Source organism: Cygnus olor, chromosome 15 (assembly GCF_009769625.2).
Source record: "Cygnus olor isolate bCygOlo1 chromosome 15, bCygOlo1.pri.v2, whole genome shotgun sequence".
In the NCBI taxonomy this organism is placed as follows: domain Eukaryota; kingdom Metazoa; phylum Chordata; class Aves; order Anseriformes; family Anatidae; genus Cygnus; species Cygnus olor.
Window position 1 is genome coordinate 1,677,361 of NC_049183.1, and position 14,315 is coordinate 1,691,675.

A 14,315-nucleotide genomic window follows, 5' to 3' on the forward strand; every position below is an offset into this window, starting at 1 on the left:
CTCTGACCGCTTTTTTGGAAGTGCGTTGAACCAAACTGGGAAACAGATTAAAGACAGGGATTTAAAAGTGACCACTACTTCTAACAGTTTATTTTTTTGCCAGATGAACTCCAAGCACAGCTTATGAGAAGAGACGGGCCACAGGGTTAAGAAGGTGCTCGTGGAAGGGAGCGAGCCATAGCCTGCCCCAGCCTTCACAGCAGAAGCATGTGGAACCACACTCTAACAGGAACCCAGCAGGACACCACAGCTGTATAATGCAAGGAGTAGGGTATTTCAGAGGCACCGCAGGGATCCTATCCTGTGCTCACGCTAACTCCACAGGGAACCGGTCACGGTTTGCACCAGAAAGCAAAACCTGCAAAAATAAGCTGCTGATACACTTTACTGAACTGAAAGAGAATTACAAGTGTTATTTGCGCCTCTAGAAGATCAAAAAGGAAACCTAGTCAGAGCTGCAGTGAGAAACAGATAAAGTCTTTGGCAGTAGTCCAGCAAGAATATAATTTGGATTCATTTGCAGAGAACCAATGATAGAAATCTTCCAGCACAAATCACTTTTTTGATTAGTAGTGAACCAGGGAAGGGATACTTAAGGAAAAAATACCAAGAAGTTTTCCTCTGCAAACAAAATTTGCTACAGCATAGATGGGACAACTTAAACCATAACACACAAGCATTCAGTGTGCTGAATCTGCTAAGCCCACCGAGCAGTTCAGAGAAACACAAAGTCACTAGCAGCAAAGGCTGGTAACACAAAGGTAACAGGTCAGAAAACATGATTCAGAGCACATCGTAAGGGGTGGCTTGTTCCACCCAGCCCACTAGAGTACCTACACCATAGCACATAGCAACAAGCACCTCTTCCACCCCACTTTTCTTCTTTAAAGGGTACTTACATAACCATAAACAATACCAGCTTACCTACTATCTCTTAGCCAGTACTGTCAGAGCTCATTACAACAGCTGAGATAATGTCTTTCTTTATAAGCCCCCAAAGCAAGGTCTTGTGCTCCCTCCCTTTCCTTCCAGCAAGGCAGGGTTTGGTCTTAAACAGGTTCAGCTGTGCTTGCCCCGGCTTCACCCAAAAACCACAGCACTACACCTTTCTCCTGGCCAGGAGGACCAAATGCAACTCATATTCCCCAGTGGAAATCAGGAAGATATTTAAGCCTACAAATAGTTTCTTCACAGGAGCTGGGACAGACCGAAGGAAGAACCTGATCTTACACAGTTGAAATCAGTAGAAGCCTCATGCCCCGCATGTAGCATTAGGTCAGAGACTCAACCTTAAAAATCACTAGAGTGCAACAGTGTGATTTGGGAAAATAACTGATCCCAACCACGATATAAGTTGAAATTGCACTAAACTTAAATAGAATGAGCAAGAGACATAAAATGGTATTTCAGTTGTCTCAGCTCAGCTGTTTCTACCACCAGCCAGAGCAGAGGCAGGAGCAGCAGAGCAGATCAATCTGACCCTGCTGTGTTGGGACATTAGAGGGAACCACCCCCAGCTGCACTGTGATGAATACCAATACAAAGAAACACACAGTCATCGTTTGCTGCTTGCAGCCTATCTGTGCTTCTAACCCAAACTCTGGAATACACGCACAAAATGTATTAGAATGTGAATTTTGAGAAGAATAATCTCTATGTTAGCTCATATCTTTTAGAAAAATCTGCAATTCCAGTTCAGGAATGTGACCGCCTTCCTCTCACCTTGGAAGTTGAAGATGATAGCATTAGGGAAAATCTTAAGGGTTTTCCATTCTTCAGGAGGTTACAGGTACCACCAAATCCATCGTTCAGTGGTGAGATCAAATACTTGTGTCAGTAGGCTGAGAAGATGGAAAGGCTCCGACAATAATTAAAATCTTATACCCTGTTTTGGAATTGCTTTTGAGCTTTGCTCAACTTCCACTCATTAGCACTGCAGTGAGCCCAGAGAAAAAGTTTCTGTGAGGCTCCCATGCACTCTGTCCTCTCTGCTGCAGGCAGCCAAGGAAAAGTTTTGTAGCCCAAAGACTGCAAGATTCCCGGTGCCTGGAAGGGTTTCCAGGGAGGAAACAGAAACTCTTTGTGAGGACAAGAGGGATATATCTGCCCATTGGACTTCACACTCAAAGACGTGCTTGCTTTCAGGACCCCCTCCAGCACAGCAATGAACAGCTGCTGCGCCTAGTCCAGAAACTAATACTGCCCCAAGCTGTGTGCCAGCATGGGCACTGCTGGTGCTGCCAGGGGACGCCCGAATATGTAACAAGGCTGGGGATTCAGGCAATGTTCTCATATTCTTTCCTGGCAAGAGACAAGATTCAGGCATGGACAGATGCACCCTTGATAAATGCACGGCTGCACGGGATAATTTTGGCCTCCTTGACCACAGGGTGAGGAGTCCTGAGCTGATAATCAAAGCTGACATGCACTTCATAAAGAAGTGGAAGAAATCTTTGCCTGTTGCTGCTCTAGTGAAGGGGTTAGCAATAATGAATTAGGATAACAAGGAAGAAATCAAAGGTCTACAGTTAGCTATAAACAATGGTGGACTCAGCAAGAACCTAAAAATCTGGGGGATAGATTTGTCCTTAGCAGGAATAAGAAGGGGGGAAATAGTCTGTCCTATCAAACATCCATGATGTCTGTACTAGTGCAAGAATTAGAAGTCTTAATAAAAAACCAAATTTCCGATTACATCAGGAAAACAGATAGTGGTGATCCAGAACAGAAAGGGATAGAGCTTAAATATGTGTTTTCAGATTAGCCAGCCCTGTTAACAATAACGCTGAAGAAACCCCAGGGTCATTAGTGATTGCTTTGGAGCAGGAGGATAAACCAGATGGCTTCTCTTCTCTTCTCTTCTCTTCTCTTCTCTTCTCTTCTCTTCTCTTCTCTTCTCTTCTCTTCTCTTCTCTTCTCTTCTCTTCTCTTCCTCTTCTCTTCTCTTCTCTTTTCTCTTCTCTTCTCTTCCCTTCTCTTCCCTTCTCTTCTCTTCTCCTCTTCTCTCCCCTTCCCTTCCCTTCCCTTCCCTTCCCTTCCCTTCCCTTCCCTTCCCTTCCCTTCCCTTCCCTTCCCTTCCCTTCCCTTCCCTTCCCTTCCCTTCCCTTCCCTTCCCTTCCCTTCCCTTCCCTTCCCTTCCCTTCCCTCTCCCTTCCCTTCCCTTCCCTTCCCTTCCCTTCCTTCCCTTCCCTTCCCTTCCCTTCCCTTCCCTTCCCTTCCCTTCCCTTCCCTTCCCTTCTCCTCTCCTCTCCTCTCCTCTCCCCTCCCCTCCCCTCCCCTCCCCTCCCCTCCTCTCCTCTCCTCTCCTCTCCTCTCTCAGTAAATATAGTTGCTTTATGTAGGGCCTGGACCGAGACACTGCATTTGCAGATAGGCAGATTCTGCTCCCAGGGAGAAAGTGAAGGTGTCAGGGAGCTAGGAACTGCTTTACATACACGGTCTGCAGTAAGGTTGTCCCTTACTCGGCACCTAGCTCTGGAGAAGGAAACTTCAAAGAGAGAAAAGACTGTTACTTCCAGCAAACACATGCAGTTGTTCATCAAAATCCCAAAGAAATTTCTTTTCCTAACTTTCTGCTAAGAAGAGCACAAACATAAATAATATCTAAAATATTATCTAAAAATATATAAAAAACAAACACTTAAGGGATGCTTACTTTGTTTGGGAATTTTGTTTGTTTGCTTGTTTGTTCTTACAGCCAAATGTGAAGCTAGATTCCTTGAAACCACTGTGGACTGTTTAGAAACTTCACCTTACATTTAGTTGAAACCATTTTCTCCTCAAGTAAACATGGACTTATTGGATAGTGCTTAACATCTGAAAAGAAAACAATACAAAAAGCCCGCAGTTTTGGGGCACTCTGTGTTTTTTATGGTGTTTTGTTTCAGCATTCATTTCTATTTGGGATCATTTAATCTCTAGTCAGAGACATGGGGATGTAAACCTACATGGGCTTGGAGTATCAAAACCCCACGAACATGACGGAAGCTGTCAAGGATCTTTCGTCCTTTCCACCTTCCCCCTTAAAAACTGGGGGTGGTGGTTGGTGGGCAGCTGATGCAGGCACTGAAACATGGGTACAAGACTTATGGGCTGGTGCAGATCAGACACGGTGGCCAGGATGAACAAAAGATGGTGTAAACTCCACGGTTCGTGAACAGGAGGGATAATCGAGGGAAAGGTCAGAGGGTTTCCAGCCATCCAACCAGTACAGTTCAGTGCCACATTTGTCACTTCTGTCTATTCTTGCTATTTGTTCAATAGTCTCAAATCTTACTAAATTTGCTTTTCTTTTTTATAAATCTGAATTTGCCTTTTTTTTAAATAAATATCTCCCCGCTCTTGCATAAAAACACATTTAAAGATTTCTGATATACCTTAGATAAAGCAGTCATTTTTTCCATGACCCCTCCTTTCCAAAACAAGCGTGGATAATCTTCCCAGTGCAAGCATGTCTAATCTTTCCAGTCTCTCTTCATGAAAGTGTATTATCATAACCCAAATTATTCCTGGAAAAGATATGTTGGGATGGTTTGCTGGCAGAAAATGCAACTAACACAAAAGTAGGAAAGCTTTGCTATCACTCTAAATGGTTTTCTATTAAGAAAAATTCAGATCAGATACTTTGTTGTGGCTCAGCTTGATGAGAGGTGTTGTTCATTGACCGGTTCTGTTCCTAACCGGATAAATGCTGAACTGCATTAACCTGCGGGGTGCAGGTGGTGCGTGGAGATTGGAAATCACGTCTTTCCTTTCAAAAGGGCAGGCTGCTGTCTTAGTTTACATTTTCTGACTTTTACTTTGAATTCCCCAGGTAAACAAGAGTAAATCTCATTGAATTTCCTGAAGTAAAATGAAGAGAGGAGAGGAGAGGAGAGGAGAGGAGAGGAGAGGAGAGGAGAGGAGAGGAGAGGAGAGGAGAGGAGAGGAGAGGAGAGGAGAGGAGAGGAGAGGAGAGGAGAGGAGAGGAGAGGAGAGGAGAGGAGAGGAGAGGAGAGGAGAGGAGAGGAGAGGAGAGGAGAGGAGAGAGTGAGTTGTGCAGTTCCTCTCCACATTTTTCCACCATGTTCTACAAAGACGATGGGATCGCATCTCACTCAGTCCTGGTCCGTCCCAGGAAAATGTAATGTGTTGTCCACTGACAGGCTGCCTACTTGGACAAGAAGATTTATTAGGTCTCTGTAGAGCTCTGACTAACTCTGTCTGCTATGGGACATTTGAAAGATTTTCAAATTGCAGTGAGTAAGTTTGGAATTATAGCTGGGAAGTTCCTCCGTGTTCTGACTTTAACCCGGGCATGTTGAAAAAAATCCCCTAAAAGCAACAGACAAATAGACACTATTCGTGGGTAATATAACCCCTATCAAATTGCTGTGACATTAATGAAACTGCCTACTGGAGAAAGTTGACATAAAACTGGCCAATCTCAAACCAGTATCAGGGTGTTTTTTTTAAGGTAAGTTTTTCCATTTACAACCCAAAAGCCTAGAGAGATTCAGCTCCCTGCTCACCCCCAGGGACCAAACTGGTAAGCTCTCTGTCCATGCAAAATGAATGTACATTTTATCCAGATCCCGAACACTGAATGACCATGCACTTTACCGAAATGTTATTTCTTTTTATAACTATGTTACAGCTTAAGGGGGAAGAAAAAGAAGGAACCCAATGCTGTCACTTTAGAAGGCTTTTATTGTAATCAACCTTACAATGTGTTTTGTTATACAATACAAAGAAGGTTTAATCTCTCTTGCCTAGCACATTCCCTCCAGGGCTTTACTGCTTACAAAGGGAGCTTTCACTTTGACTGTGGCAAAAAGAGCATCAAACCCGATTGTGCGGCATTGCTTTTAGTCTGGACTGATTTGAGAAGTTCTGAAGAATCAATGACTTCATGAGATGTGTGAAAAAAACAGGATCGCTTCTGAAGAGAGATCATATATTTCCTATACTTTTTGCTTCCTGTGAATACAGCTCTCTCTAAAATTCTGCAAATTCTTGCACAGTTGTGGTCTGAGTGATTTAAAAAATAATGATGAGCTAAGATTTCCATAACGCTTGTTCTTTATAAATTTTCCCCAAACACTTTCTGGATGTGCAGGATGTGCAGTCTCCAGGCATTCCCCAGGACACATATGACAGGAGGCAAACACAGGTCTTGGAGAAATGCCACTGCACTGGCATTCGGAACTGCTGAGCTCCATTTGCAGAACTGAGACTTCAGCTTTTTCTTCCGTGTTTTTTTTTTTTTTTTTTCATGTTGGTTTAAAGGGAAGAAAAACAGTTTGTACATAATGAGCTTTGACCTGAATATTTTCTAAAGCTCAGGCCAAATACTAGCCCCGAGCCCTGGAAAAGTTTATTAGAGAGTTACAATGTGAGAAATCCCACTGTACTTCCTTGCGATTAAAAGAAGCAAACAGCCAACAGAAGCATCTCTCTTGATGAAATGAGCACACAGTGAAACATCACATAGTCAGCACTGTGTATGTCCTGCACCAGGAACCTCCTCTGCCACAGAAGTCCCATGAAACAGAATAAACTTGTCGTATCTTCAAGGTATCAGCAGTTTCCAGACTAAAGAGGGCTTTTCAGGTAAACATCCAGAATCTCTTTGTATCCGACTGAAGCTGTACAAAGTTAGGCTTGTGTCTGCAGCCTCTACCAAGGAGTGGCATGTAAAGGGGTGTCATAAATAGAAAAGTAAAGGTGTAAGTCACACTGACTGCCATCTGCCCACCCTGAAGATGTATTCTTGGGACTTAATGCCTTCATTCTGCCCGAGGCCTTGATGACAACAGTGCTTTGTTTAGGGTGTGGCTTTCACAGATATATTTCTTCTCCTTGTCTAAGAATTATAAGATTTTCTTTATTTACTGCTAAGGAAGAAATATTCAGTTTATAATAAGTGGATTTAACTGCTGTGTTAACAGTACTACGCTTACAATGCATCCAGAATAATTTCCCAGAACCTCCAGAACTTCATTTTAGTAGCAACTAGAAACCAATATAAATTGTGTATGTCTTTTTTACTAGATGTATTTATGAATTGCTGAAATATAAAATGAGATTAAAGGGCCACAGTATCTCTGCAGCTTTCTCAGCTGTATCTCGTGCAGCTCCATCCGTGGACCCACCTCCAGTATGAGGTGATGAGCCTTGCATCCTGAGTCAACGAGGCTGTGTTTAGTGATGGGTTAGGAAAACAGATCGATTTATTCCAAACAGAATGGAAGTGAAAATACATCAGTCAGATAACAGCAATGATGCAGAAACATTTCCACAAATTTTACTAAAAATAGGTGAGGGTTACAAGGAGCCCAGAGAGTTACATGTCTGTTTCTACTGCCTTTCAGTTTAACATCTGTGTCGTAGCCCCTCTGGTGCCCCTAAATGGCCAAACCGAGGTTGCCCTGCTGTCACCACCAGGTTGGATGGTAGTTGTTTGTTGTGCACAGAGTAACTCCCAGTGAGGTCAGTGGGGAGGATCCTAACAGGTCCTGGGAATGGAGTGTCATTTGCACAAGGCTGTCCTGAAGGTCAGGGCAAAGCTGTGCTACTTGTCTTCCTCATGCGGGTGAGTCCTGTGCTATGAAAAGCAAATAGCTGAAGTGAACTCGGTATCTGACAATCCAGTGGCTGAAATGTTTTGGCATACGCTAGTCAGGAAACATTTCTGTATGTTTAACATACAGGGTGTCAAAACCAAGCATGCAATTTTCTAGCAGTATACAAATGAAAAAAAAATAGGTCATAAAGTAGGTCAAGAATAAATCCCCTGTGCTGGTTAGTTTCTCATTCAAGTATTTTGATCAGTCCTGATTGAGACTCATACGTATTAAAGAAGAAAGGATAAGATGTGGATGTAGGATAAACTGTTGGATAAGCTCTTGCTTCTCTAATGGGAAGGAGCAGTACAAAACCAGTAGTCACTGCAGTTCCTCCCAGCCATCTCCGTAGGCATATGTGCTTCTCCCTGCTCTGTATAGGTGCTAGGTAGCAAGTAATCCATCTTGCAGAAGCCTTTGTGGGGCTGGAGGGCTTTCTGGTTGTAGTGGGTTTACATGGCAAGGTTTTGGTACCAGGGGGCCATAGGGGTGGCTTCTGTCAGAAGAATCTAGAAGCTGCCCCATGCTAGATAAGGGCCCCGCTGCTGACCAGAGCTGAGCCATTAAGCAATGTTGTTTGTGCCTCTGTGAGAGCATATTTAAGAAAAAAAAAAAAAAAAGCTTTGCTACACAGCAGCTGGGAGAGAGAGAGGAGTGAGGAACAGCCCTGCAGGCACCAAGGTCAGTGAGGAAGGAGGGGGAGAGGTGCAGAAGTCTGCAGAGGTGCACTGGAGCAGAAGTCTCCTGCAGCCTGTGGTGAGGACCATGGAGGAGCAGGCTGTCCCCCTGCAGCCCATGGAATACCATGGTGGAGCAGGGTTCCATGCTGCAGCCCGTGGAGGAGACCACAGTGGAGCAGGTGGACCTGCACCGACGGAGACTGCAGCCTGTGGAAGACCCCTGCCGGAGCAGATTCCGAGCTGGACCTGTAGCCCGTGGGGAGGAGCCCACGCAGGAGCAGGTGACCTGGCAGGAGCTGCTGCCTGTGGGGGACCCATGTTGGAGCAGTTTGCTCCTGATGGATGGACCCCGTGGTACGGACCCATATCTGGAGCAGTTCTTGAAGAGCTGCTGACTGTGGGCAGCCCACGTTGGATCAGTTCAGCAAGGACTGCATCCCGTGGGAGGGACCCCACAGCACAGGGGACGAGAGTGATCGAGAAGGAGCTGTGGCAAAGAAGCGCTATAGACTGACCATAACCCCCATTCCGCCATTCCCCTGCGCCGCTCAGGGGAGGAGGTGGAAGAGGGTGGATGGGGGGGGAAGGTGCTTTTGGTTTCTTTCCTTTGTTTCTCGCTTCTCTAGCTTATTAGTAATAGGCAATAAATCTTACTATCTCCCTGTGCTGAGTCTGTTTTGCCCGTCATGATAATTACTGTGCGATCTTCACGTCCTTATCTCAACCCTGGAGCCCTTTTCATCGTATTTTCTCTGCGTTCCTCTTTGAGGAGGTGGAGTGAGAGAGCGGTTGTGGCGGAGCCTGGCCGCCCACCTGAGTAAAACCACCACACTGGTCTGCTAGAGATATTTCTTAGTCTTGTGTTAGATGTAAATGCAGAAGACAGGTTATGTGTATGCTGCTGCTCTGTTTCTAACCTTCCAGATGATAGGTAATTACTCATGAACGTGTCCTACAGACACTCCAGGGATCCATCTGCACACATCTGACTCAGAGGAGATGGCTCAGGATGACTCCAGAAAAGACCAGTGCTGTGTGAGGAATGGTGAAACTAGGGGACACTTCGTCATTAGTTTTTGCAGTCTCTGACTGGAAAGTAATAATGCAATGATAATAAGGTTATTGATACTGTGACAGTTCCTTGGGAAACCAAGCTATTGTAGAGCCACAGAAAAGCAAGGAGCTGACCAAGTGTGGGCAGCCAGTCCAACTTTCAGCTCCAAGACAGCATCACCTATGGCCACAGCAGGCCTCGCATGTTTGTCTGATCTGGCAAAATGTCCACATGCCCCGCCCCCCCCCCGGTTATCTATCCCAGGGCTTCACTATCTTTTTTTTTTTACTGAAAAGGGTGTTTTTCGTCCAATACCCAACCTCAGTCTGCTTTGTTATAACTGAAGTCCACCATTTTCTGCCCTGTCCCCTGAAGCAATGGTGCCCATGCTAATTACTGTTGAAATTAAACTCATCTCTCTCCCGTGGCAGCCTCTTCAGCAGATGGGCTAACCTGGCAAAGCCTGCACAGAGCACAGGGAGAAAGAGCAGTGAAGGGAGATGCTTAAGGTGAGTGGAGGTGGGAGTACAGAGCACATGATCTTCTATTTTGACAGACTGGAGACGACCAGAGAAAAAAAATGATCCCCCAAATCATCCAGGATAAGTAAGGACACTGAAATCAACAGTGAGACTTTCAATTAATTCAACACAAAGAGCCTTTTGCACTGACCACCATTGTTCTGCTGCTCATGCCACCAATTTTCTGGAGCAGTAAAACTCCATGGCTGAAGAAAAGCACATAGGTAGGCAGTAAGATGTGATAAAACTACAGGGAGCCAGCACAGGAAAAAGAAGAACCATCTCATGTAGGACTGGGAAGTGGAATAAACAGCTTATTTTTACAAACTGGAAATGAACATACAACTCCAGGGATGAGAAAGAATGCAGTGACTAACAACATTTCCAGCTCAGCATATTCCATTAATATTTAATAAATAAAATTAATTAATTAATTTAAAAAAAAGAAGAAGCAATGAGAGCAGATAGGAATAGCACAACCGTAGTACCTCAGAGTATTATTTAACCACAGGAGAAGTACTTTGAGAAGCAGAGAGGACATCACGGTGGTATCCGTAGTTATGCATTCTGCTTTCTGAATGTTTCACCATAACAGGAGATGTGACCCCATAATCTGCTGCAGAAGTGCTGGTCACTTTGTGCTGCCAGTAAGATGCAAAATGAGAGCTGCTCTGTGCTCTCTCATGGACACTTACACATTTTTTTTTCTTTGCAGTTTTGGCCGATCCACACTAACAGTCAATTGGGCTGGAGTTTTCTTTGTCCCTCAGGATGGAAAAATTGGACTGATTCCTATGACAAGGAAGACAGCCAGGTATTAATTATCATAAGGTAGATTTTACCATCTGCCTCAGCTCTTTTTCTTCATTTTTCAGCACAAATCTGTTGCTGCTTATCCCATTGCACGGAATAACACATCATTCAACATCATTAAATATGGCCAAAAAGATTCTTAACATTAAAAAACAGGCAGGAAAAAGTAAACACTGACTTGAGAAAACATTTCTTCATTTGTTTTTTATGATCTGCAACAGAAAATTCTGCAATGAATGCAGTTCTTTGTCTCTTGTAAGAGCTCTGATAGCATTCGTTGCTCTCCTTGCATTGCACTTTCCCACTACAGTGAAATCAGCAGTATTATCCTTGAAGCAGGACCAGACTTTCTGCAGGAGTAAAGTATTATATTTACACTGATTTTAATACATGTAGTGTAGTGACTTGATCCCGCAGTCATAAGTGTAGGAATAACTTTCCTGCAATATGACAAGAGCTAATGATGGACACTGAGTGCTGGGGGGTGGCAGCCAGCAGTGGGCAGATTGTCACCAAGGTGCACAAAGCAGCTGTGGTTACAAGAGAAGATGGGCACTGAGATGTTGCAGTAGGTACACACATGAGACGAGGGAAGATGGGCGCAAGGCTACTGGCAGTAGGTACTGGCACTGGGCTCTAAATTCGAATAATTTGACTGTTCCCATCCCCTTGCCAATAAACTTTTTTTTTTTTTTTTTTTTTCAAATCGAGACATGGAAAAAGCTCAAAGGAGGACACAACACTCTGAGAAAATAGCCTGACCCAAGCCTTTCCCCCCAAACTGAACCCCAGCGATAAATGCTTTCTGCAAGGTCGGAAGCAGAGCAGCAAGCACTGATGTAGTTGGGTCACTCTGGACCCTCTGAAAGTCTCCGTGACATTGAGCCTTTGGAAGCTGGCTCTCCTGATAAGCAGAGGCAGCAAGCTGCGCTACTGCACCCTCTGCCAGCCACACTCAGGTGATGGCAATTGAAAGCGGGCATCCAAAAAATAAAGTCTCACCTGTGCTTGCTCTTCAGATTCATACTGTCATTGCTGTAATGGCAAGACTCCTTAATCTTCCTCTTAGTGGATTTCTCTCCTGCTTTGCATTTAAATTCACCTTGCCTCCATAAAAGCAGTCGAACTGTAAGCAATAAATGAGCCAGGCAAAAACAAACATGCTGTTTTTATTTCTGTGTATTCCCAAGGAAAGCATGGTTCCATATCCGTTTGAGAGAGTTAGCCCACTCTGCCCATACTAAATAGCTCTTTAAAAACAAATGGATATTATTGTATCAACCACCTATTTCTCAGCCTGAGAAACAGTAGGCAAATGCCACTTTTCCATAAACATTTGATTCAGGTGACAATTCTGAAAATAAAGTAAGTTGAAATGTTCCCTATCAGACCAGGCTGCAGTGTTCAGCTGCCCTATACTAATTACTGTCTCTTTGACATGCTTCTTGCTCTCCTTATTAGTGGGATGAAATCTTTTATGGGGTAACAACAACCTTGTTCCAGTGAGCAAGTCTATCTATGAGACCAAAAGCCAAGTTATTTGTCATTGCAGAAGGAACCTTGAGATTATAGTGCTTGGCACTGGTCTGTGATGGATAAATCACAAAAGCAGAAGTTCTGTCCCATAGCACAGACATCCAGCCACGCATCAGTGAGGACATGGGGATCTTCGCTACAGGAAAGCTGAGGGAGCAGAGATCATCTTGGTGGTGATTCTGCTACAGGAGAAAAGTGACAACAAATTGACTTGAATACTGAAGATGCTGCAATTAGATTTACTGCCTTGTTAAATAGTTCCTAGTGGTTTCCTCAGCAGAATCATAGTTTGGTTGGACTTGAAATTGAGCATTACTTTGCTACTAGAACTTGATGGTTTTCTTCCTCTGCACGAAGGAAAAAGAAAGCTTTAGGAAGCAATTGCCTTCTTCATCTGCATGGCAGCCACAAACATTCTTCTCACCTCAGCAAGTCCCCAAGGAGATTACAAACTACCCAACTAAAAGAAATGTTTTCCTTCCCTCTGGTAGGAGCCATGCAACTGGCCGTCTCATCAGGAACAAGGCACGCTTGACTAATGGACAATAATCACACCTGGCTTCCCACCCCAGCTGTCCCATACTCTCAATCACACCTGCACCCAAACCAGTCCAAGGGCCATCTACACCTACTCCATCAACTGGTGAAATGTAAAACCTGCCATCCCAGCACAACTGGAGAAGACTGTAAACAGGATCAGAGGAGGCTCTACAGAATTGCTAACAAGAGCTAAACCCCCTTTTTCTCCCAGTTAGCCCATTCCTCCAGAGGGACACATTGCGTTAGCGCCAGGCTTGCAGTTGCCTCTGGGAGCTCAACTTCTGCTGGCTGAAGGCAGTACAGCCGCCCGGATCCTTATTTCTGGCCAGGCTGGAGAGCAACTACCTGGCAGGGTCTTGCTGCAGACTCTTTTAGTTCTCATAACCCATACAGAGAGGCCCACCATAGAAAGAAAAAAAATCCATATTGACCAAGTGTTGTAACAGTGACATTTACATATCACACTGTACAGTCCTGATGTATGTACTGTGTAGTAATGTGGTGTTCAAAACACTACTGTGAGGAAACTGTTGACTTTAATGGCAGGTGTTGTTAAGATAAAAGCTGACAAGAATTTGTAATAAGGACACTAGAGGGACCTGTACTTCTGGCAGGCAAAGATCAAACTGGCAGCATAGAAAATATCTGTTTTAAACTCCAAATATAAGTTGGTTTTAAACTCGGGCTATGGACTGAAGTCAGACCTCTAAAACAGTGATTTCCTCATTGAATGACAGGTTCTTATGTGGAAGCATTTATTGTAAAAATCTAAAGATATTTTTATGTAAATTAGCAAGTGTAATGTTGTTTGAATTACAGCTGTAAGAGGATGTCCTTGTTTTCTATCACCTGCTTAATCAATGCTGATTCAACCAAGATATGAATTAGCATTGGTCCCAGAAATTCTCCCTGCTGTAGCATGCAGACCTGGAAAGCACGTCTTCTGCAATCTGATGTGCAAAGACCACCACCTTCTCCCCAACACACACAACCTCTGGGGCTCCTTTCACAAGACCTCACGGAGCCTAGATGAAAAAATCTCTTTTCAGAAAATGGCAGACAGGCTAATAACCTGCAGGACATTTATTTGCAGAAGGAAAGTCATAGCTACAACAAAAAGACTGAAGAAAGAGGAGATGCATAGTGGAGACGTACTAAATGAGCAGAAACAACAGTGTCCTCACCTTTCTGCTGATTTGCTCCAGGGCAACACTGAAGGGCAAGGCGTGAGCAAGCCCCTTCTCCTTCCTGTCCCCACAAATGCGCACTGGTTTCATAGGAGTTACACCAAGTGGGAGAAGGATTTATGAGAAATTTCATCTTCCTGACTCTTTGAATGATTAAAGATAATCCCTGAGCTGCCAAACTGGCTTTCTAAAGCGTTGCACCCAGGCTGTTCAGGTAAGCCTGTTGTATTTCTGAGGCACTCCTCAGATGAGGCAGTATTTACTAGTGTATGCATTTTCAACTTCCTAGTCCGCTGTTATTTTGTGCAGACACCACTGTGTCACTGCAAGCTGCTACCTGAAAAATCTTCCTTAGCATCTGTCAGAATTGTGATGAGTCA

At 44.2% G+C, this 14,315-nt stretch overlaps 1 long non-coding RNA gene across 1 annotated transcript; it reads right to left on the minus strand.

The window, feature by feature from the left end:
- Positions 1 to 6,353: 6,353 nt before the first annotated feature.
- Positions 6,354 to 13,473, minus strand: LOC121078691. The gene is made up of 3 exons (XR_005824693.1): positions 10,851 to 13,473; positions 10,555 to 10,651; positions 6,354 to 7,585 (listed from the first exon to the last, which is right to left on the minus strand). It is a non-coding gene; the product is annotated as an uncharacterized LOC121078691 (long non-coding RNA).
- Between the last annotated feature and the right edge of the window lie 842 nt (positions 13,474 to 14,315).